Here is a 22,458-nt window from a genome sequence, read left to right as displayed (position 1 = left end):
TCACTGGGAGACATTTTACCTGAGCATTTATTCAAAATAAAAACAGTAATTTTCCAAGAAAACAAAGAAGAAAATATATTCCAAGATGAGAAATATTTATGAGCAAAAAAAAATGTTCTACCAATGAAACAGGACAGAGACCTCAGAAACAAACCTATGTCCTTGACCATCAGTTAATATTGATCATCAGACAAAGAAGGCAAGAGCATACAATAGTCTATAAACAGTCTCTTCAATAAATGGTGTTGAGAAAATTGGACAGGCACATGCGAAAAAATGAAATTATACCACAACTTACACTGTACACCAGAATAAACTAAAAATGAACAAAAGACTTAAGTGTATGTTACAAAACCATAAAAATTCTAGAAGAAAATATACGCAGTAAAATTTCAGATATCTTGCATAGCAATATTTTGCCAATATATCTCCCAGAGCAAGGGAAACAAAATAATAATAATTATAAACAAATGGAAACTACATCAAGTTTAAAAGCTTCTGCACAGCCAAAGAAACCAGCATCAAAATGAAAAGGGAACCCACTGTATGGGAGAATATATTTGCCAATGATATGTCAGATAAGGGGTTAATACCCCAAATTTTTAAAGAACTTATACAACTCGACACCAAAAAATGAGCAATCCAATTACAAAGTGGGCAACAGACCTGAATATACACTTCTCCAAAGAAGACATACAGATGGACAATAGACATATAAAAAGAAGCTCAATATTACTAATCATCAGAGAACACAAATTAAAACCACAATGAGATCTTATGTTATATGAGATTTTCTCTTTTTATATTTGTGATTATCTAGAAAATATTTCATAGTAAAAACTATAAGTGAATTTTAATTCCTATAAGCAGAGTATATAATTCCTTTGAAAATTATATAATAAATGTGCTAAAACGTGCTTATGAGCTAATATGAGATTCCTGGTGTAGTTTGCTGAGATCTAGATAGCTTGTTTTTAAATGCTAATTTATATCTTGACTATTAAGTAATCCCCCAGGAGGTGTGTGTTAAAACAGAGATTCCTAAGCCTCATTTCAGACATACAGAATCAGTCATGTATAGCAGACATTTCTAAGCACAACCACCACCCAGACGATTCTGGTGGATAGAGCAGTTAGAAAATCATCTTGTTATTCCATCACTACTACCACCATTATCAATGCCACCACTGTCATAACATACTGGAATGCTCTCTGTAACTGTATAAAGTAATTTGGGAGACATAAATACTCTAGATTCTAGACTCTAAACTGAGCAAATAATGTCTGCAGAATTGTAGATCAAAGAGCCAATGGTCCCAGAGGCTTTCTAGTACATCAAAGTCCTGACTCCTTGTTGAGTATTTAAGTTTTTTAAATGTAATATGGGTTGAACTGCTGCTGTTCTCTCACAAATGTGGAGTTTTAAACAGTGTTTGGATTGGAATACACTAGAAGGACTCAAATTCTAGTACTCTCTGGGATGGATGGATGGATGGAAGGAAGGAAGGAAGGAAGGAAGGAAGGAAGTAGGAAGGAAGAAAGGAAAGGAGGAAGAGAGGGAGGGAGGAAGGAAGGAAGGAAAAGAGAAGAGAGAGAAGAGGACAGAAGAGAAAAGAAGAGAATAATGCTTTTGACTAATAAGAGAATCTGATGTAATGGTGGACCAAGTATATAAAGATCTCCTGTAGTATTGGTAAGTTGTAACAAATGTGGTGAATATGTTTACAGCTTAAAAGTACAAATACAACTTTCTGAAGCAAACACATGGCTAGATCAAGGATGCACTTTCCTATAACAAAGATATTTTACTAGTGTGGGAGATCACTTGACAAACCTCACGGCACATATTAAATTTTTATGTGTTGAGGAATAAATAAAACTTTTTCGTGAAGATTAACTTTCAAACCAACAAGAATACAGCAGGCACTTGTGGATTTAAACTTAGAAAGACCTTCACCCTCTCTGGCTGAACTCCCAACCACATTTTCCCTCCTGTGATCATCAGAATGAAAGGATGCTGTCTGTCCTTCCATTTCTGTGGAAAGTTCTAAAGTGAAACCACTAGGGAACAGATGAAAGAAGAGAAAGCTTACTGCTGCTTTGGTAGGAGGATCAGTTCAAAGTGAAATTACCCTGACTTCTGGCAGTTAGCAGATATTTTATGCTGTAAGCAGTAGGATGGTCATAAGAGAAGAATTTTAAGAAGGAAAAATGTGAGCAGTGAGCAAGATATCCTCCAAAGATTAGGTACATGAACTAATTCCAACTGAATGACCGTTTCAGGCCTCATCCTCTGGTTCCTCACATCTTACTTTGAATTTCCCTTAGTGTAATGTCTTTTCCTACTGTCTTGACGTGACAGTGACCATAAAGTCTAGAAAGAAAAAAGACTCAGTTATGGCTAAGAAATACTTAAATCAAGGTTTAAATAAGAATGACTTTGTTACCTGGCTTTTATTTCCTTGTTTTAAATCTCAGGTGCACAAAATTGGAATAATTACAATTTTTGCTTCCTAACACACTCTCGGTATTGATCCATCATAGTCCATTTCATTCATTTATTAAACTAAATAAATAAATCAGAGCAAATATCATGACTGAATTGATTTGATTATGAAGAAACTGATCATTGTCATGAGACATCACAGACAAGAAAAAAACGACAAGCGTATTTTGTATTAAACACCTGTCCTTTTTTTCATGGTGTATAAATATACACATTTGAATGGGTTACAATGATATGCTTGTATTTTTATCTCAAAAATAAAGGCATTTTTCTATGTAATCTTAACACCATTTTATGCCCCCAAAACTTTCAGTACTATATAATAACCAATTTGACTTAGATTTTCTTAATTTTCTCCCAGTTGTTCTTTTAGGTACACACACATACTCACACACAGGACTGAGCTCATCTGGGTGATTGACCCCTGCTCAAGGTCAACAATGTTCTTGGCATAATTTGAAATCTGTCACCGGTGTCATCTAAAGACATTGTTTTTTACTATAGCTTTACATGCATTTTAATTAGTACAAATTAGATGCTGGTGCTGGTCAGTGCTTGGCTCTGTCCAGTTTGAGTCTATAGGATTCCAAAGTAGAGAGTGAGTCACGAGAGGCATTTTTCGTCTGCGAATAGCATTATGTACCACAGCAAATACTACCTACTGATTTCTGAAAAGTAAAAACAAAATCTGTGTATGTTTCATTAAATGAAAAATTCTGGGTTTCCAATTAGGAGATCTTAAAATAAACAAGTTATTTTATTAAAAGGCAAAATGAACATCCTGCAAAAGCCAAATTAAATAATTTACTGAATTTGTAAAATGAAGGACTATAAGATAAAGTTTTTCACTCTTCCAATATGGCTAAGTGACAGTTTTACTACATTTCTAAGATGTTCATGTGCAAGATACTAAAAACAATATCCGTATCAGAGCCAACACTTTGCTCTTTGAAAAAGGGAATTCCTAACTAAGAGGAAGATACTTTGTGACTTTAATGAAGCTCAAAGATTCAGAATGGAAAAATTGGAGACTTATAGCCCTTACTCAGACAGTGTGTCTACATTTATCATATATATATATATATATATCATATATGATATGATATATATATATATACATATATATATATCAGAGATGGAGCATTAACCTAGTAAGTTGGCTCATGGCCAAATTTCATTTTGAATCATTTCAGTCAAATTATGTCACTTCATATACTACTCCCACTTTGGTCTGTGTGAAACGTTATTTTCTATCACACTTAACTAACTTATTTTTCAAGGTCAAACACTTCTAAGAAACCTATGATGAATCATCAATTAACACAGAACAATAATAGAAATTGCTTGAATTCTTCATGCAGAGAGGATACAGAGTGGTCAGAAGTTTGGATTCAAGTCACTGGCAAAAAACCTCTGGCACAGAGAAATCATTTCCCAGTTTAATTATGACAGTGATTAGGCATGCTTTATAAATTAGCCTCAGAGGTGCTATAAATGCTAGCCTTCTCTCTTGTTTCCTCATAAAATCATATATTTTTCTTTCTTAAACTCATAGCTCCCCTCAAATGCATAAAAGGTGTGGCTGCACCTTTATAAAAGTTTGCATAACACAGATCTCTTTCTAAAAATGGCAAGGTTTCTCCACTTTACATCACTTATGGCACCTCTACACTTTTCTAGTAAGTTTCTTTCAAATGATTTCCTCATTTTCTTAGGTTGGACTGCACACACAAGATTTCCACTCATCCTTGGAAATGTTCAGGAAGTGATACATTGAGTGAATGGGAGTCGTCAGTCACCAGGTGTTCTAAATCAGCTATTTTGTCAGACAAGGAAGTTACGAAGAAAATAAATGAAGGATGAGATATAGCTATCAATTTGAAATTTTCAGGGCCTGTCCTAAAGTAAAAATTAACTAAAACAAACAAACAACAAACACCAAGCTTCTCTTTTTGGTAGGTTGCCATAGTATTTAACTGTCTAAACACTTGTGTATATTTATTTAGCAAGTGAATTTGGACAATCCAGTCTTGCCTTAGGCATTTCGAAAATGATGGTGAGAAGGGAAAGACATGAATGAATTATTCAGGGTAAATCTCTGAATCAGTTAATTATGAATGAACCAAAGATAGGAAAACCTGATTTTTTATATACCATAGGAAGAATATGTTGTAGAATCCCACTCAAGTGCCTGTGAGGTAATTCATTATGAAGATGCTAATGAGCAGAGGAATAATCTGAAAAATTTCAGTGTTATTTGCTGTCAGGCATAGTAATTAATTTCCTTTGCTAAAGTCACTGGAGTAACTTTATCTTCTAATTCTGAAGCTTATAGGAGAATTTTCCAAATTTGAGGCTACTATGACAAAATGTTTCTCACCATAAACCTGTCTCCCACTCAGTGTCTCATCAGTGCTGTGATTCTTCATGATCAGAAAGTTTGGCAGCAGGTGCCCTTGCAAACAAAAGGTTATTTATACACAGCAGCTATCACTTGGGACCCACGCACTGGACCAGTGAGCTATGGCAGTGAGGGTGAAAGGTTAAATCAGAGATTTTCAACCTTTTTTATCACATGGCACATGTAAACTATTAAATTTGTATAGCAAACCAAAACTATAGTTTTTACCAGTATAATAAAAAATAGGTGTAATTTTGATTCATTTACATAGATGGCTATTGTTGTGTTGGCTTTTGTCATTTTTTAATCTGATAATCAAAGGGAAAAGAGGTCAATCTCTTGACTGGTCAGGTATTGCATCATCACTAAACCATTATTACCTAAAATGTTACAGGGACTTATTTAAGAGAAAGAAGATCAAAACTATGAACATTAAAATGACAACAAACTCACAACTATCAGAAACTGAATCTAAAAAACAAAAATGAAAACAAACTAAACAATCAACCAGAGCAGGAACAGAATCACAGATATGGAGATCATTTGGAGGGTTATCAGCTGGGTGGGGGAAGGAGGAGAATGGGGGAAAGGTATGAGGAATAAGAAGCATAATTGGTAGGTACAAAATAGACAGGGGGAGGTTAAGAACAGTATAGGAAATGGAGAAGCCAAAGAACTCATATGCACAAGCCATGGGCATGAACTAAGAGGGAGGATTGCTGGAAGAAAGGGAGTACTGGGCAGAGTGGGGCAAAGGAGGAAAGATTGGACAACTGGAATAGCATAATCAATAAAATATACTTAAAAATTCTTGCAGCACACTGTTTGGAAATCACTGTTTTAAATCATTACCATCACTGTAACATATCAATAAAAACCTCACTTAAAACAGAAAAAAAGTAATTGTAATAACAATATCCAATAAAAATTGAGAATCATCTCAAGTCAGAGAAAGATACAGACATTCTGTTATTTCTCATGACCTCAAACCAAAAGAGATTTTATTCTATTGTACAAATTTAATAGGTTGAAAAGACCTTCAACTCGAGTGACCAATGACCAGGTCCATTTATTTAAACCAAATTTAGCAAATGATATTTTGTCCTATGTAGTCTTCAGAGAAGAAACTAGTTTCTAGCTTTGTTAAATTCTATAAGCTGAGGTCTTAAGATAATATGTAGTTCTTTTGCAAGGAAAAGTGAATTCATAAAAGTGCAAACCCCCACAGGGCATCTAAAAAGCAACAGTGGAAATGTTGGATTCACACTGCATGTTGTGCCGTAGCGCTGGAGCAGAGTACACTCTGCATAATCAGGTTTTGTAATACACACATTTATATCACTTACCAAGTGTGTTGGCTTTTGCTCATTCTTCCTATGAATAAAAGAGACCATTTAAGAAATTACATTTTATTTTTTTTAGCAGTGTGCAAACTTTGGTGACAGGTTGTTTCCAGTTTTGGGGAATTATGAATACAGCTGCTATAAATAGTTATATGCAATTCTTTGAGTTGACAAGTATTTTCGTTGTCTAGACTAAAATATTTCAACCTCTGGTCCAAAAATCCAATACTAAAGATTTATGGGTTGTATGTTATGCATGTGGTTAATTTTAAAAGAATTTCCAACTCTTTTGCAAAATGGTCTGTCATTGTGTATTCTCAACAGCAATGCACATACATTCTAGTTCATTCACAGTGTCAATACACAATATTGCTGCTCTGCTACATTTTACCCATTTTTATAAGTGTGCAGAAGTATCACATTGTGGTTTTAAATTGGATTTTCCTGATGATTAATGATTTGCACATCTTTTTGTGTCCTTTCTAATAACAATGTTCAATGGCTTTCAATGAGTTGTTAAAGGAACTTTATCTTAGTCACCTGTGGGATTTCATAGACCTACACATGCTCTTCTCTGCAACTTGACCACCTCCCCCACTTCCTGAGATTCAGGCACCTCACCCCATCCTCGGAATTTTAATATTTTAATGAAGTAATTCACATTAAACAAGACTTCGAGCTCTGTCCTCACATTCACTTAATAAGTCAAGATTAATGTAAATAGTTGTGTTAGGTAAAAGGGGTTTGGTACCAGATAGATAGCCATTTCCTCCTATTTTACATGAATAAGAAGTTTATTAAATAAATAAATAATAAAACAAAAAAAGGGATGGATTACTGACCTCTGACATTGTCATTAGACAATCCCCACTGAACAAATATGACTACATGTCTACAGAAAAGCAGAGAACATGTCCATTAGTTCTTCTCATCACTGATATGCACTAATTACATGCATTTATTCATAAATGCATGCCCATGATTCTCAGGCAGAACCATGTCTGATGGTAAATGGAGCATGAGGAGTTAAAGCCCCTGGAGTCCTGAACCCAGTAGTATTGACTATTGCTACTGAAAAAAATAATAAAAAACTTAGTGGCTTAACAGAACATCCATTTATTATCTCACACTTCTGTAGATCAGAAGTCCAACTACAGCATGGCACAGCTAGGGTCTTTGCTGTGAGATGTATCTACAAGGCCAGAATCAAGGTATCACAGGGCTGCATTTCTTTTAACTTGTTGGTAGAATTCTGTGCCATGCAGAGATCCCTGTTTCTTTTCTCATTGCTTTCAGGGAGAATTTCTCCACTCTTTGGCTGCCTGTGTTCTTCATTGTATTTTCCTCTCTATTTTCAACTCAGAAAATGTGCACTAAGTCTTTCTCACACTTTGAATCTCTTTGACTTCTGCCTCATCTTTTCTTCCTCTAGGCAGAAAAAAATCTCTATTAAGGGCTCATGTGATGAGATTGAGCCCACTGAAACTATCTAGTGAGATCTTCCTTTACAACATCAGTAACCTTAATTATATCTTCACAGCCCATTTGTTGCCATATAATAAAACATATTTCCAGGTTACAGAGATTAAAAAGTAAGGGATTAAGCCATGGACATCTTTGGGGAAGCCATTCAGCCATCCTGTTTACCATATAATATCTTCAGAGGGTCCTATATTAAAGGTATGTAGTCATTTGGTAATCAGAAGACATATTCTCCAATCATGTTATTTACTATCTATCTATCTATCTATCTATGTATATGAATATATATATATATATATATATATATATATATATATATATATATATATTGAGCAGGAAAATACATTTTAACCCATAAGTCTCCAATGTAGAGTTTTCATCTCACACAAGCTAAAACATTTCTATAATATATCCATATCTTAATATTTTAGGTATAAGGAATAAGGTCATTTTCAAACATTTACCTGAAAGAAATAGTAAACATATAACATGTAAGGATCAATATGCGAGTCATCTAAGTTTAATCAGTGCCTGTACTGAGTCTAATAACTTTGATGACATAAAAAGGAATACCACAGAGAGAAGTTTCAGGTAAGAAGGCAGATATACAGAGTTCAGCAAAAATAAATGTGTAGCTGTGAGTACACAAAACAGAGTTTATTCTTGTATTATTTACTAATTATTGTATTATTTCCCATATGAACAGCTGCGAACATACTTTTGCTCCACCCTCTCTATCAATGTCTTTGAATGTCTAGCTTCTTACGTATTCCACCTTTGGTTGTGAAGTATCAATTTGACCTGGGTAATAGAGAGGGAGACATAGTCCTTCATTAGGTAGAAAATAACCAGGATTCCAAGTATCCATAAATGCAGCATGAGTTTACAAAATGATGCTATCTTCTCCTTTCTTCCTCCATAAAGACAATGTAATTGTTAAACTGTATTAATAGAAGCAGGATATGTAGAATAAGGGCAGAGATCATCCTTCTCAATTCTGCATTGGTCAGACTACACCTAAAGATAGTATATTAAGTTCTGCAAATCACAATTTAATGGGAATAAATATGGTGGGTTTTAGAAAAGAGTGTTTATTATGTTAAGGGAGATTAAATATGACATGTGAGGAACGGTTTCAGTAACTGGAGAAGAGTAAGGGGGCAGATCAAGTTCTACTTGCAATTGTCTAAAAGCCTTTCCTATAGTAAAAAAAGGACCGAATCTTTGCTGAGTGACTTTAAATGGAAGACTTTTGACTAATTAGATGAAAGTAACAACAAAACATAATTAATGTACGCAATAACTCATTGCTCTGGGAGACATTCAGCACTGAAACAATGTACCCAGAGGGTGATTTTCTCATAACTGGAGATGTTCAAAGTAAGTCAGAATGAGTATTTGGAGGTAATACTATAAAGCAGTGGTGCTTCTCAGACTTTAATGTACATACTACCTGAGAATCTGGCTAAAACTGAATTGTCTCAATCAGTAGATCCAAGGTGAGCTTGAGATTCTGCATTCGTAACAAGCCCCAGGGGATGCAGATGGCTGCTGATCCTCAGAGCCCACTTTGACTGGCAAGTCTGCAGAAAGTTTGCATGCACTGCATAGCGCAGTTCATTGTTGATCTAAGGTTCCTTTAACCCTGGGTACTTTATTACATCCTGTTGGTCATTCCAGGTACACAATTGTTTTGCTGGTTAGGGAATTTCTCTCATATTTTCCACTTTAGCAAAAGAGATAGGGAACCCTTTACAAGAAAGACAAGGTGAGATTACTTTGCCTAAGGAGGAGGACATTTGAGACTCAGCAGGCCCTTCTCCATACTTCGTATTATTTACGTGACATGTTGAGGTTTTTGACAGCTAGTGGTGATCAGAAACTATTCTTTCTTTTAATGGCATGATTTTATTTCATGTAACAGTTCCTTGACTTATTTAATACCTTTAAAATGAAATTCTTCAGTGAGATGTTATATTTGGATCATGATTAAATTTATTTTGGCAAATTACGTGTGGCAGGGAAGGAGCTGAATATTTTTGAAGTTTCAAAGCATTTTATTGTTAGTTTATTCCTTTTGTTGACCAACTATAAAGGGAGGGTCATTAAACTATGGTCATTGGCTATACAGTAGAAGCATGGGGACCAAATTGTGTAAATCTTCTGGACAGAAATGTCTAAGCCCTTTATCTTTGTTAGCACATGGATTACAAACCACATGTAGTTTGACCATAAATGTATCTTGTCTCTAAGATGCAATGTAGTTTCTGCTACATTGAGAAAGTTCCCTTCAGGGAAAGTAGTGGAAGTTTACCATTACATGATTGATACCAGTTATTTGTTTCAGCATTGGGCAGAAATATCAAAGAAAAAAAAGTAAATGTTTCACAGAATTATCAAAACCTGTCACAAAACAGATAAAACAACCAATTATTCTCTCTTACACCTGATCCCCTAATTTAAAGTCTTGTAGCTTCAAAATAGAGGGAAAATTTATTATTATTGTAGTGCACTTTTCAGTTTCTCATACCAGTATTCAGGTTAACAATTTTACTAATTTTTTTCAAAAGAAAATGCACCTATTAGTTTAAGAAATGTGAAAGAAAAATAATAAAAATGTTAAGAAATGTTCTAATTCTTAACATTTCTTTCTAATGTGTCTGCTAATCACCAGAAAGTGAAAGACAAATGTAATGTTTTTTTCCTAGATTATATAAAAACCATGATAAATCGGTGCTAGGAGCTAAGCTTCAAGCTTTGTACTCTGATTAATAGAAACTATTCCTTTATGATGATAAAAGAGACAGTAGGCTTAGGAGAATTTAGGCTGACAGATTTGATTCATCAATTGGGAGAAAATGATACCATATTTCTTTTGCATTTAGATGTCAATCATTGAAAAATCAGTCCCCATAAATAAATAGTTTCTTATCTCATTTTTCCTGTCTGCTTTACAGGGAGGCTGTCAAAGAACCATTGGTTTATTCTTGAAGCAAGTAGACTCCCAAAATCTATTTTCTGAATTATCTCTTGGGTAATAAATGTGTAGAATTTTAAAGCTGTCAGGCCAAAGAATCCTGGCAGAAAGGAACTTTCTCTTTACTAGAAATGGCACTTGTACTCATACTTAGGCTAGCTTTTACTTTATGTTCTTCACAACTGTAGTTTAGTCTTCTTTACATGACCTATCTCGAGGGGGGTCTGCCTATTCTGCCATTATCTGCAGGGTACATCTTATTCTATCCTATCCTATCCTGTTTATTTTTTGTCTACTCTGAAATCTATAGCTTGTATTACCCCAAAGTATAAAACTAACTCTTAAAATTTGCATTGTAATATTGTTCAGTATAACATATACACTGACTAAAACCCAATAACCAAAATATATAGAGTAAAATAATTTCTGAGCAATGTCTCATAATTAATAATGAGTATTTGATGTGCTCTAATTATGATAAAAATCTACATTTTTATCATAAATATATATATATATATATATATATATATATATATATATATATAAATTCCATTTGAAGGAAAAGTTTGCTTTGGTGCACAAATGACATTAGGAAATCATTTCACCACATTAAACCTCTTCTCCCTCATATGCAAATAGCAATAACAACAAGGATTTTCTTGTTAGGGTTGTAAATGCTCAGCTGGTGAGTGGGACATAGAAAGCATCCTGTAAAAATTGGCCATTATTATTACTGTGAGTAAGCTGAGATAGTGTCTTTTTTACTACATAGCACTACACAGAAAAGGCATGGAATATAATAGGAGAGACCTCCCCCAAAACCAGAATTATCTTCTAAAGGGTGGACCCCTTGTAGTACAGGCTTCCCCTGCGAAGTGAGCCTTCTAGGAGCCCATCTGTGTCAGCGTACGACCTAGCCTTCTTGTGAGAGGCTGTGAGAGGTTTCAGGGAATTTTTTTTGATGATTCTTTCAATACATTTGTTCATTTCATGATGGGTGATTTGTAAGCACACCTTCCCGCACCAGCTGAGTGTTCAGCAGTTTTTGACCAAAAAACAGCATGACCTCAACACCCCACCCTCCCTATTCACCCAATATCACCCCAAGCAACTTTTTTTGTTTGTTGGTTTCTCCAGGTGAAAAAAAGTCCTCAGAAGGTAAAGTTCTGCCCTTGTGGAAGAAGTGAAACAAAAAATGGCAGAAACAGTAAAAGACATCAAAATTGACGTGTTCCAAAACTGTTTTGGTTACTGGAAAAAAATGTCTTTATAGGTGTATTGCATCAAATGTAGAATACTTTGAAGGTAAGTGAAGTTTAAACACGTAAGAATAAAAACACAATTTTTAATAAGTAAATTCCGGGGGCTTTTGGGTTCCTTTTTGTACTATGCAATGTAATGCACTTCATGCCCCTGTTTGTCTGTGTAGAGTAGAATCTTTTTAATGAAATTAGTCTGAGTTCAGCGATACATCAGTCACTTGGTTGAAACATGTCTTCCAGCTTTAAGACTCCAGGGAACTGCTGTAAATCTGGGTTCGCCAATCGCCCAAATCTTGGAGGTAAGTGGCAGTACCTCCCAGGAGTTTTCTTTCATTTATCATTTGTGACTTGGTAATTTATCCACATTTACTTTCCGGGTGATTCTGCCAGTGAAGTCATGCAGGAACTCTGTGAAAACTTGTCTGCTGATAGTCAAGAAAATAAAAGAAGAAATACAGCTCACTTGAGAAAAGAAATCATTAGCGTTGCTCTGAATGTGCTGTGTTGGGTATGAATAGCTTAGCTTGGCTCCTGAACAGTGTTTTAAACATAAGGTTGTCCTTCAACAGCCTACTGAATACGGGATGGAGTTATTTCATATAATGTTCTTTTCTAAAAATATTAATTTTTATAACTTCCATTTAAAACTGAATAAAAATAAGTTCACACTTATTCCATTTTCTCAATTGACATTTTCAAAAGAACTGGTTACACAAAGGTTATTCCTAAAAAAATAAGCATAATTCTTAACAAATTACCCTAAATACAGGTTTAAAAAATTTTAAATCATTACAAGCCTCTTCTTTATTGGCTTACATCTGAATTGCTATTTATAGCTTTAGTATTTTTTTATGGAGCATCCCTCAGCCATTAAACTTCTACTCTCAGGCAATTTCAGGCTCTTTTGTGTATAATTACAGTGACTAAAGACCCTCAATCTCGCATGATACTCAAGTACATTAGTGTCAAGTTTTTGTCTTAAATTTCCAAATCGTTTTGCAAATTGAATTAAAATATCTTTAAAGTTACCTCTAATTTATAAATTTGTATTATGTTCAGAAGTTAGAGAAACAACCAACACTTGTACAAATACACATTTTTTATTGTTTAAAAAAATATCCCTGGCTGGTGTGGCTCAGTGCTTGAGTGCCAGCCTGCTAATCAAAGGGTCACTGGATCAAATCCCAGTGTAGGACACATGCCTGGGTTACAGGCCAGGTCCCCAGTAGGGGATGCACAAAAGGCAACCACAAATTGATGTTTCTCTCCCTCTCTTTTTCCCTCTCTTTCCCTCTCTAAAAAATAAATTAAAAAATATTTTTTAAAAAGAAAATACTCTTAATTATAAAAAATTTAAAATGAGATGTTTACCTTCAGGTCACTGTTCTACCATTCATAAATTTAAAGCCATGGTAATTTACTTGCTGCCTTGCATTTCAGTTTTATTTAGATACAAAATGTATCAATATTATAATATATATAATATTGATATATTAGAATAAATAAATATATTACATATTACAATAGTTTATGAATATTATATTACAATATATAATGTACAATGTATTAGTTCACAAGAAAATGACTGATGTGACACAACTGTAATCACATGAAAACAAAAAATGTTCCTGGCACATAGGTGTTGTATAATATGTAGGTTTCCCTTGTAGGTTAAGATCACATTTTATGCACATACCACCTATTCATCCAGCATATATGAATGATATTTCTGTCTATTATAGACCAATCATTCTCTCTAATTTATACAATGATGTTCTATGAATGGGTAATATTATAAGCTCAGATTATGTTTTCTTACTATAGAGAGTCTAATATGCAATCTTAAGTTACTATTGGAAATAATCATAAAAGATGGAACTCTATTGTCATGAGAAGAGCTAGGGAAGAAATACCTAGAAGAATACATATAGATATTTTGTATTCAAGACTTACGAATAATATGAAGTGGAGGCAAAGAAACCTTACCCTTCCGGGGTGTCCAACCTTTTGGCATCTCTGGGCCATACTGGAAGAAAATGAGTTGCTTTGGGCCACACATGAAACACAAAATGCTAACAAAACTGATAAGAAAAAAAGGTTTTAAGTAAATTTATGATTTTGTGTTGGGCCATGGGTTGGACACATCTGCAGCCTTGCATAGATTCTCTATCTGATATGGGATGGAATGTAAACCCCTTAGCACATTCTCATAGCCAAACCAGCACACACTAACGGGGCTGTGGTACTGGTGGGGACAATGATTCTGATTATCAAAGAGGTATGGGCTGCTACTCAAAATGCTAGCAAGGACTAGGTTTGATATTTACTAGTCATATCACCATATTTTTGTTGAAAAAGGAATATAGAAATTCATTCACTGGTAGTGAAATGAATGAAGTGATTCATTCACTTTAATAATGAAGTTATTTCTTTGAGAAACATTTCTTATGGAAAAATAATGAAGTCAACCTGCTGAGGTGTGGGAAGAGCTGAGAGTAAAACGAAATAAATAATAGGAAAAAGAAGGTTATGATGATCTAATTTGGCCTAATATCTAGGTAGAAAATAACTATAGCAGCTAAGTTTTTGTTGTTGTCATCATTGATTGTGATGATTTTTCCTTTAAAATTTACATGAAGGGTATCCTTGGTACCTCAGTTTATAATTGAAATTCCAGCTGAGAGTATGACTGAAGTTGGCCTCATCCCACCATGACTGTGGTGGCTGATGGGATTTTGTGTTTTCCCTGCTTGGTGCTGGTGGTGTGAGGGGAAGAGTGTGTGTGTGCGTGCATGTGTGTGTGTGCGTGTTTTCAAGTAAACAACATATATGAATCACAATGGCGCACAAAAAAGAAAAAATATTGGATGTGCTGATTATTTTCTGATTACACTACATATTTTTAATGTCCCCCTCTAACTTGCTTTAACCTTTATAACCTGCATCATCTGTTTTTTTTTTTCATCCTTTGAATGCAAGAAGCCAAAGGAAGGAACTGGCAAGTTATCAGAAAGTGGAGGGAGCAAAAGATTGGGTTCATGATTTTGTGCCCTGTCCCTGCCATTCCCTTTTTACTTTACAACGGACCTGATAGTGGCTGTGTTGTAAGGTCCCAGCTTCTGTAAGATGGCTTATATTCAAACATCTCTCTCTTGGCTGCAGTAGTAGTCTTGTTTGCGCTTCCTTAATTTTAGCTCTGGACGTGGTAATGGTGTCTTCCTGATGCTTGTTCTTGTGTTCTCATACTTGACTACACATAGTGTGAATGTCTAAATTTAACCCTTACCTTTGCTTACACCACTGTCAGCAGTGCTTTCATTAGACTCTCTTCAGGGAAAGCCTTTGAATATACTCGTGTCTACTAGTTAGGTACTTGACTACTACTCCAGCCAGTGAAGGTGCTTCTCAAGCACGTTTCTTCCTTGTAATATTTGCTCCCTTAACCTCTGTCCATTGCCATTTAGACTTAATTTTTTTTCAGAGGGTAGTTTTAGTCTGTACTAATGGTAAGGTTTCAAAACACATACTTTATTTAAATAACAAGCTCAGTTAAGGTGAAGTTCACTGAAGATGATGTAGTTAAATATTCTTCTCATGAAAATAAGTCCAGGATTAACAGAGCCATAGAACATAGATTATGAACACCAATGTTATTTCAGCCTTGTGGACATTTTTGTTTCTCAGAGAAATGCATTGATTTGTGATTAGAGTTGGAAGGGATCTTGGTAATCACTTGATCCATTTCTTCATATGGCTGTCCCAGAAACCAAGGCCAAGAGTGAAGAAGAACTGTGGCCAAACCCTATCATTTAGGAGCAGCAAAGCCTGGTGTGGGGTCCTTGACTCCCAATGCACCAAGAGCACTCATATGAGATAATTCATATGGCTATTGTCTATAAATTGTCTTGATAATTAATGTGTTTTACATATTTAAATATACATTTATATATGTGTATAAATAGTATATATTAAAATATATATGGCAAATGGTAGTATCTATAGATTGACTAATAGGAATAGAGGTAGGGATAGGGATATCTATGAACATACAGTGCTACAGATATGAAGAGATAGATAGAGATGTTTGTCTAGAATGCAGAGTTCTGACTGTCAGGGAAGAAGGGGTTCATTAAAGTATGTCTTCTCCTGGCAGGTATAGCTCAGTGGATTGAGCTGTGAACCGAAGGGTCACTGGTTCGATTCCCAATCAGGGCACATGCCTAGGTTGCAGGCCAGGTCCCCAGTGGGGGAGCATGTGAGAGGCAACCACACACTGATGTTTCTCTCCTTCTCTCTCTCCTTCCCTTCCCCTCTCTCTAAAAATAAATAAATAAAATGTTTAAAAAGGTATAAGTCTTCGGAAAGGGATTAAGAGCTACTCCTGATAGCTTCATTTATAATAATATTTCTCCAAAGATCAGAGAAACAATCAGTAGCCCTGGCTCTGACAAGGCTGATATGCTCCATCATTCTTAAAATCTTCTAATTGGTTTCACCAAGAAGGAACAAGACAGCTGTGAATGCCCCGATGGGACTACAACTCACACTGCAGACTGAACATCAGAATCTCAGATCCCTGCCAGAGGCCCTCCTTGTGTTCAGAGAATAAGAGCTTTGAACACAATGTATTCACCTTTGTTGTAAGCTGATGGGATAGCAGGCAGCCTAAGGGATGAGCTAAGAAAATGAAACACTCTGAAACATGAGGAAAAGGAGGAAAATGACCTGGCAAGGTTTTGGATTTATTCCAGATTGGTTCTGACAAGCAAGTTGCTAAAACAAAATGTGAAATGTGTAACAACTTTATATTTTAAACTTGCTGTATTTATGGGGGATAAAGTAAAACCTTGAGAATTAGATCATCAATTTAAGTACAATTAAACACTGAAAAACACACAGTAAAATTAATACTGAAATGCAGCTTCCTATGGCAGCAGCATCTAGCTCCTTGCTTTATAGTGTCTGCTTTAAGCATGCTTAGAGCCTAGAATAGGATCAGGACACGGGCGAGGTGTTCAAAAAGTGTATTGTAGAAGTGATTACTTGAGTGGAAGGCTCACATCACATAACAGCATGCATGAATAACACAAGACTACCAAACACAGAAGAATCTCTGTACAAAAAAAACAGAATATTCTCTAGGATGCTGGATGTGTCTCAGACGGTATCATTCTTTTTATAGTGTATAGTTTAAATAAAGAATTCCTAGTTTCCTCTCTCCCCGATCTCCCACAATCCTATAGTAAACAACTGATAAATTTTAATGCAATTGCTTATGTATTTTCTTGAGGAATAGAGTGGGATAACTAAAAAGAGGTCATTCAGAGTTGTTGAAAGACAAGATTATTTCACTTTCTTTATGATGTGATATATCTCCTGCCTGTGTGTGAACAAATCTGTAACCATCAGTGTTGAGGATATTGCTCATAACAAGCCTGTGATAATGCTAACTGTATTGCAGTTAGCGAAAACAATAAAAAATAAAAATCAAAAGCAAAAATAGATTTATTTAGATTCCAGATACAGTACATTTGCTTGCTTGTGTGGTTTGTCTTATTTTATGTATTCTGTTCACTTATGGTCATCATCTGATATATCACATTGAAAATCTATTAGAGAAGGGGAAATCTGGGGGGAGCATTCCTTAAATAAATCTATCTTTTCAAAGAAATTGTAATATGACAGAAGTGTGTAAATATGATATGAACATAATCCACCATTAATTTTTCCACAATACTACATAATAATGTATTTTCTTTCACTTTAAAATGGGTAGCATTTCCTATGCATTGATCAATTTTAAGCACTATTTTGTAATAATCCAACTATCCTTGAAGTTTGTTAAATGTTTCTGCAGTGGGTTTCTGTTGTGAAGTAACCTTTGATAAATGTCAAGTTTTTGGTCAGATGCTCACACGATTGCTCCCTCCTAGAGGATGATGATTAAGAGTAGTTAAATAGTTAATACTTAATCCTAGAGAGAAATGCCAAGTAAAACACACAAAGAAAAACCCACAGATAAACAGTGTATTATACAGGGTGAGAAGTAAAAAAAGCTTTAATTATGTTATCTAATATAAATGTATGTATGTGTGTGTGTATATATATATCCTCACCTGAGGATATGTTTATTAATTTGAGAGAGAGAAATATCTGTGAGAAAGAAAGAAATATAGGTAGGTTGCCTTTCACACACACCCCAAACGTGGATCAAACTCTCAATTTTTGGGTGCATGGAATTACACTCCAATCAAATGAGCCACCTGGCCAGGGTTCAACTATAATAAACTATATTATTATTTTCTAACTGATGGTGACTACATGAGTTTTGTGATATATTATTCAACCTTCTTTTGTATGCAAAGTATTCAAAAATAAATTCAAATAAATGTAGCATGGATTTATCTCTATTCTTAGTGGTATTGTTATATAGTAGGTAGTTAACAAATTATTAATAAAGAAAAGAGAAACAAAGAAAATTAAATTGAGTTTAATAACCTGCAGATCACTAACCTGGTTGCTTTACCAGGAAGCAACAATTCACACTCCAGGGAATCACAGCATTGCTCTGCCCAGAGGATTAATATTCCTCTCTTCCCTCCTTTCCGTGCCTGTACTGATTGGGTAGGGTCCTAGGGGGAGGTGTTAGACCGTGGAGGCCTGTCGGTCTAACTAGGGATTCCACCTGTCCTAACTCCCCTCGCAGACTCTGGGCAGGAGCCTGAATACTTCAATAAGCAGTGGATCACAACTGGGGACACAAGCTAAATGAACCAGCTGCTGGACTGGACTGAGCTTTAACATTAAGTAGAAACTTTGGACAGAGGTGGTGTTTTATTTATTTATTTTTTTATTTTGGCTTTGCTGGACTTTGGTTGGACTTTGTCCATCCAGAAATGGGACATTGGAAGCTCAGGGACAGCCTTCCTCGTGAACATATCATTTTACCACACAACAATCTCTCGTATGTATGTCCTTGGGATGCTTTCTCACATCCATGAAAAGCCTGATTTCCACGGAAAACAATGGTATATTCTTTGTCTTATTGAAGGTTGTTTTGATCCAAATTTTTGTACCAAGCTGATATAAAGATATGAAAAGCAGAATAGTTTTATTAGCAGCTCATTTATTTACAAAGACATTTTGACAACCGTTACGATTGACAAGGAATACATCTCCTGGAGGCCTTGAGAGTGGTTCTTCTTATTCACTCAACAACACGTTCATATTTGAAATACAAATGAAATGTTTTTCCTATATCTAAGGAGAAGATTACTTGTTTAAATCAATACCCATTTACCTACCAAGCTCATAACAGAATATAACTTCTTAGCAGGTACTGGGTATGCAAAGTATATAATTGGAAATGGTAACAGGAAAATTGAATTTTTTAACTTTATTTTTAAAGTATTTCCAGGTTTGGTTTTTGATACCTTTACTGAGGTATGCTTTGCAAGTAAAAAACTATTGTATATTTAAGGTATACCGCTTGATGACTTGGGATATAAATATTTGCCTACGAAAATGTTGTTGGTGGTAATCAGGCTTTTCCATGGGATTATGAGGAAAGCTTTCCAAGGATCCAAGTGAGAAGGATTGTGGTGTGGCAAAATGGTTTATTTGTGTGATAGGCTGCCCCTGCATTTCCAAGGTCCCATCTCTGTCAGTCCTGCCATGAATATAGTCCAACTGTGTCCTCAGCAAGACCAAAACAAAGGCCAGTTTCCAAAGTTTCTACAGTATGTTAAAGCTCAGTCCAGCCCAGCAGCCAGCTAATTTAGCTTGTGTTCCCAGTTGTGATCCATTGCTTGTTGAAGTATTCAGGCAACCTGTCTGGAGTCTGGTGTGAGGTCCAGACAGCCATCAACCACACAGCCACAGAGAGAGGATGCACAAGTGCATAGGGTGGGTGCAGGTGGAGAGAGAGAGAACAAGAGCAAGCACGTGCTTTTTATTCCCCTGGGATTATATAAACTTGGGTTTGAGATGGTTCGAGTCCTTTATCAAAACGACCAGTTAACTTCCCAGGCTTTTGTCAGCTTTCAACGTGTTTACACCCCCTAGTTCTACTGATAAGCCTCTATGGTCCAGTACTTTCCCCTGCAACCCAGCCCTCTAGTAATCCAGTGGTGGGGTGGGGAGGTATGGATGTTAATCCCTTTGGCAGAGCAATGCTATGATTCCCTGGGGTGTGAAGCTGTAGCCTCCTGGTAAAGCACACAGGATCATGCTCCCCAGTTTACTAAACTCAATGCCTAATCCTCTTTGTGCCCATTCTTATTAATAATTAACTAACTATGGCAATAAAATCAACACTATCATCAAGGCCAAATGCATAACCATCACTTCTCAAAGTTTTCTCTTGCCCCCATTATTATTATCATTGCTGTTATGTATGTGATAAAAACTGAACATATAAGATCAATGATTTTACAAAATTTCATACAATACAGTATTTTTAGCTGAAGACACTATGTTTTCTAACAGGTTTTTAGAATTTACTAATTTTGCATAACTGAAACTTTTTAATCTTGGATCACAACCCCCCCATTTATTCCTCCCCCAGCCCCTGGCAGTCACCATCTGTTTTCTGCTTCAATGAGTTGACTATTTTAGAGTCCATGCATACATGATATACAGATTTGTCTTTCTCTGTTTGCTGTATTTCACTAAGGTCCTTCTGGTTCACTCATGTGGTTACATATGACAGGATTTCCTTCTCTTTAATGGCTAAATAATATTTCATTTTATGCATACACCACATCTCCTTTATCTATTCATATATTTATGTGTACGTTATTCCCATATTTTGGCTATTGTGAACAGTGCAATGAACATTAAAGTGCAAGTATCTCTTTCATATCTCTATTTCAATTTAAAAAAATACCCAGAAGAGGGATTGCTGTATAATATAGTAATTATTATTTTTTTTTAATTTTCGAGGAAACTCTATACTGTTTTCCATAATGGCTGTACCAAATTATATTCCCACCAATAGTGTACCAGGGTTTTTTTCATCTATACACTTATCAGCACTTGTTATCTTTTGTTTTTCTACTAATAGCCTTCTTACCAGGAGTGAGGCGATATCACACTGTTATGAAGTTCATTGAGGTGATATCTCAACCTGAAGAATAAGGACATTGAGAAACTTTTCATGTATCTGTTGGTTATTTGTATGTCTTTGGAAATACTCATATATCTATTCAGATCCTTTGCCCAATTTTTAATCATTTGTGTGTGTATATTTGAAGTGTGAAGTTCATTATATTTTTGAGATATTAATTCTTTATGATATATATGGCTTGCAAGTACATTCTACCATTGTGTGAATTGCCTATCACTCTGTTGATTTTTCCTTTGGTGGTGCAAAATCTTTTTAGTTTAATTAAGGCATTTTTCCTCTATGTTTTATTCTATGAGTTTTATGGTTTCAATCTTAGGTTTCTAAATCATTAATTCATTTTGAGTGTTTTCCTGTATGATGTTACATATGGGTTCAATTGCATTCTTTGTATGTGGATATCCAGTTTTCTCAGCACTATTTACTGAAGAGATTATTCTTTGCTTATTTTGTATTCTTGGCACCCTTGCTGAAGATCAATTGACTGTATATGCAAGGGATTGTTTCTGAGTTATTGTTTAATTTTATATTTTATTGTGGTAAAATGCGTAAACATAAAATTCACTATCTTTTTAAGTGTACATCAGTGGTATTCAGTATTTTAATATTATGTAACCATCAATACCATCCATTTTCAGAACTCCTTTTACCTTGCAAAACTGAAACTCTGCAACCATTGGTCTCTGTGTCTGTTTTTGATTACTGCTGGTTTGTATATATTCTGACACCAGAAAGTGTGATGTCTCCAGATTTGTTCTTCTTTCTCAGAATTGCTTGGCAATTTATGATGTTTTTGTGGGTCAAAACAAATTTTAGATTTTTTTTCTATTTGTGTGGAAAATGCTATTGAAATTTTGATAAGTATTTCATTAAATCTGTAGATCACATTGGGTAGTATGGACATTTAATAATATTAGTTTTTACAATTAATGAACATGCAATGTATTTCCATTTATTTGTGGTTTCTTTAATTTATTTCATGTTACAGATTTTAGTGTGCAGATTGTTGATATCCTTGGTAGTAATTATTCTTCATTCTTTTACTCTTTTTGATACTACTAAAAGTGGGATTAAAAAACATCTTTATAGTCATTAATTGTTAGTAAATAGATAGTCAACAGATTTTTGCGTGTTGATTTTGTATCCTACAACTCTCTAGAATTGCTCTAGCCATTTTTGGTGAAGTTTTTATAGTTTTTCATATATAGTATTATGCTATGTACAAATAAAGTTTTATTTCTTCCTTTCTGATTTTCATGAGTTTTATTCATTTTTCTTGCCCAATACCTCTGGCTAAGATGACCAGTATATGGTGACTAGACCCTTTCTTATCAGAGAGGGAACCCATGTTTTATTTTTGGCC

The 22,458-nt window shown here is 35.0% G+C and overlaps 1 long non-coding RNA gene across 1 annotated transcript; it reads left to right on the top strand.

Annotated features, from left to right (window-relative positions):
* Positions 1–11,864: 11,864 nt before the first annotated feature.
* LOC118501002 lies at positions 11,865–22,210 on the top strand. The gene is made up of 3 exons (XR_004903575.1): positions 11,865–11,956; positions 16,224–16,226; positions 22,199–22,210. It is a non-coding gene; the product is annotated as an uncharacterized LOC118501002 (long non-coding RNA).
* The last annotated feature ends 248 nt before the right edge of the window (positions 22,211–22,458 follow it).

The sequence above is a fragment of the Phyllostomus discolor genome, chromosome 6, assembly GCF_004126475.2.
Source record: "Phyllostomus discolor isolate MPI-MPIP mPhyDis1 chromosome 6, mPhyDis1.pri.v3, whole genome shotgun sequence".
Classification (NCBI taxonomy): domain Eukaryota; kingdom Metazoa; phylum Chordata; class Mammalia; order Chiroptera; family Phyllostomidae; genus Phyllostomus; species Phyllostomus discolor.
This window is presented reverse-complemented; position numbering and strand designations above follow the sequence as displayed.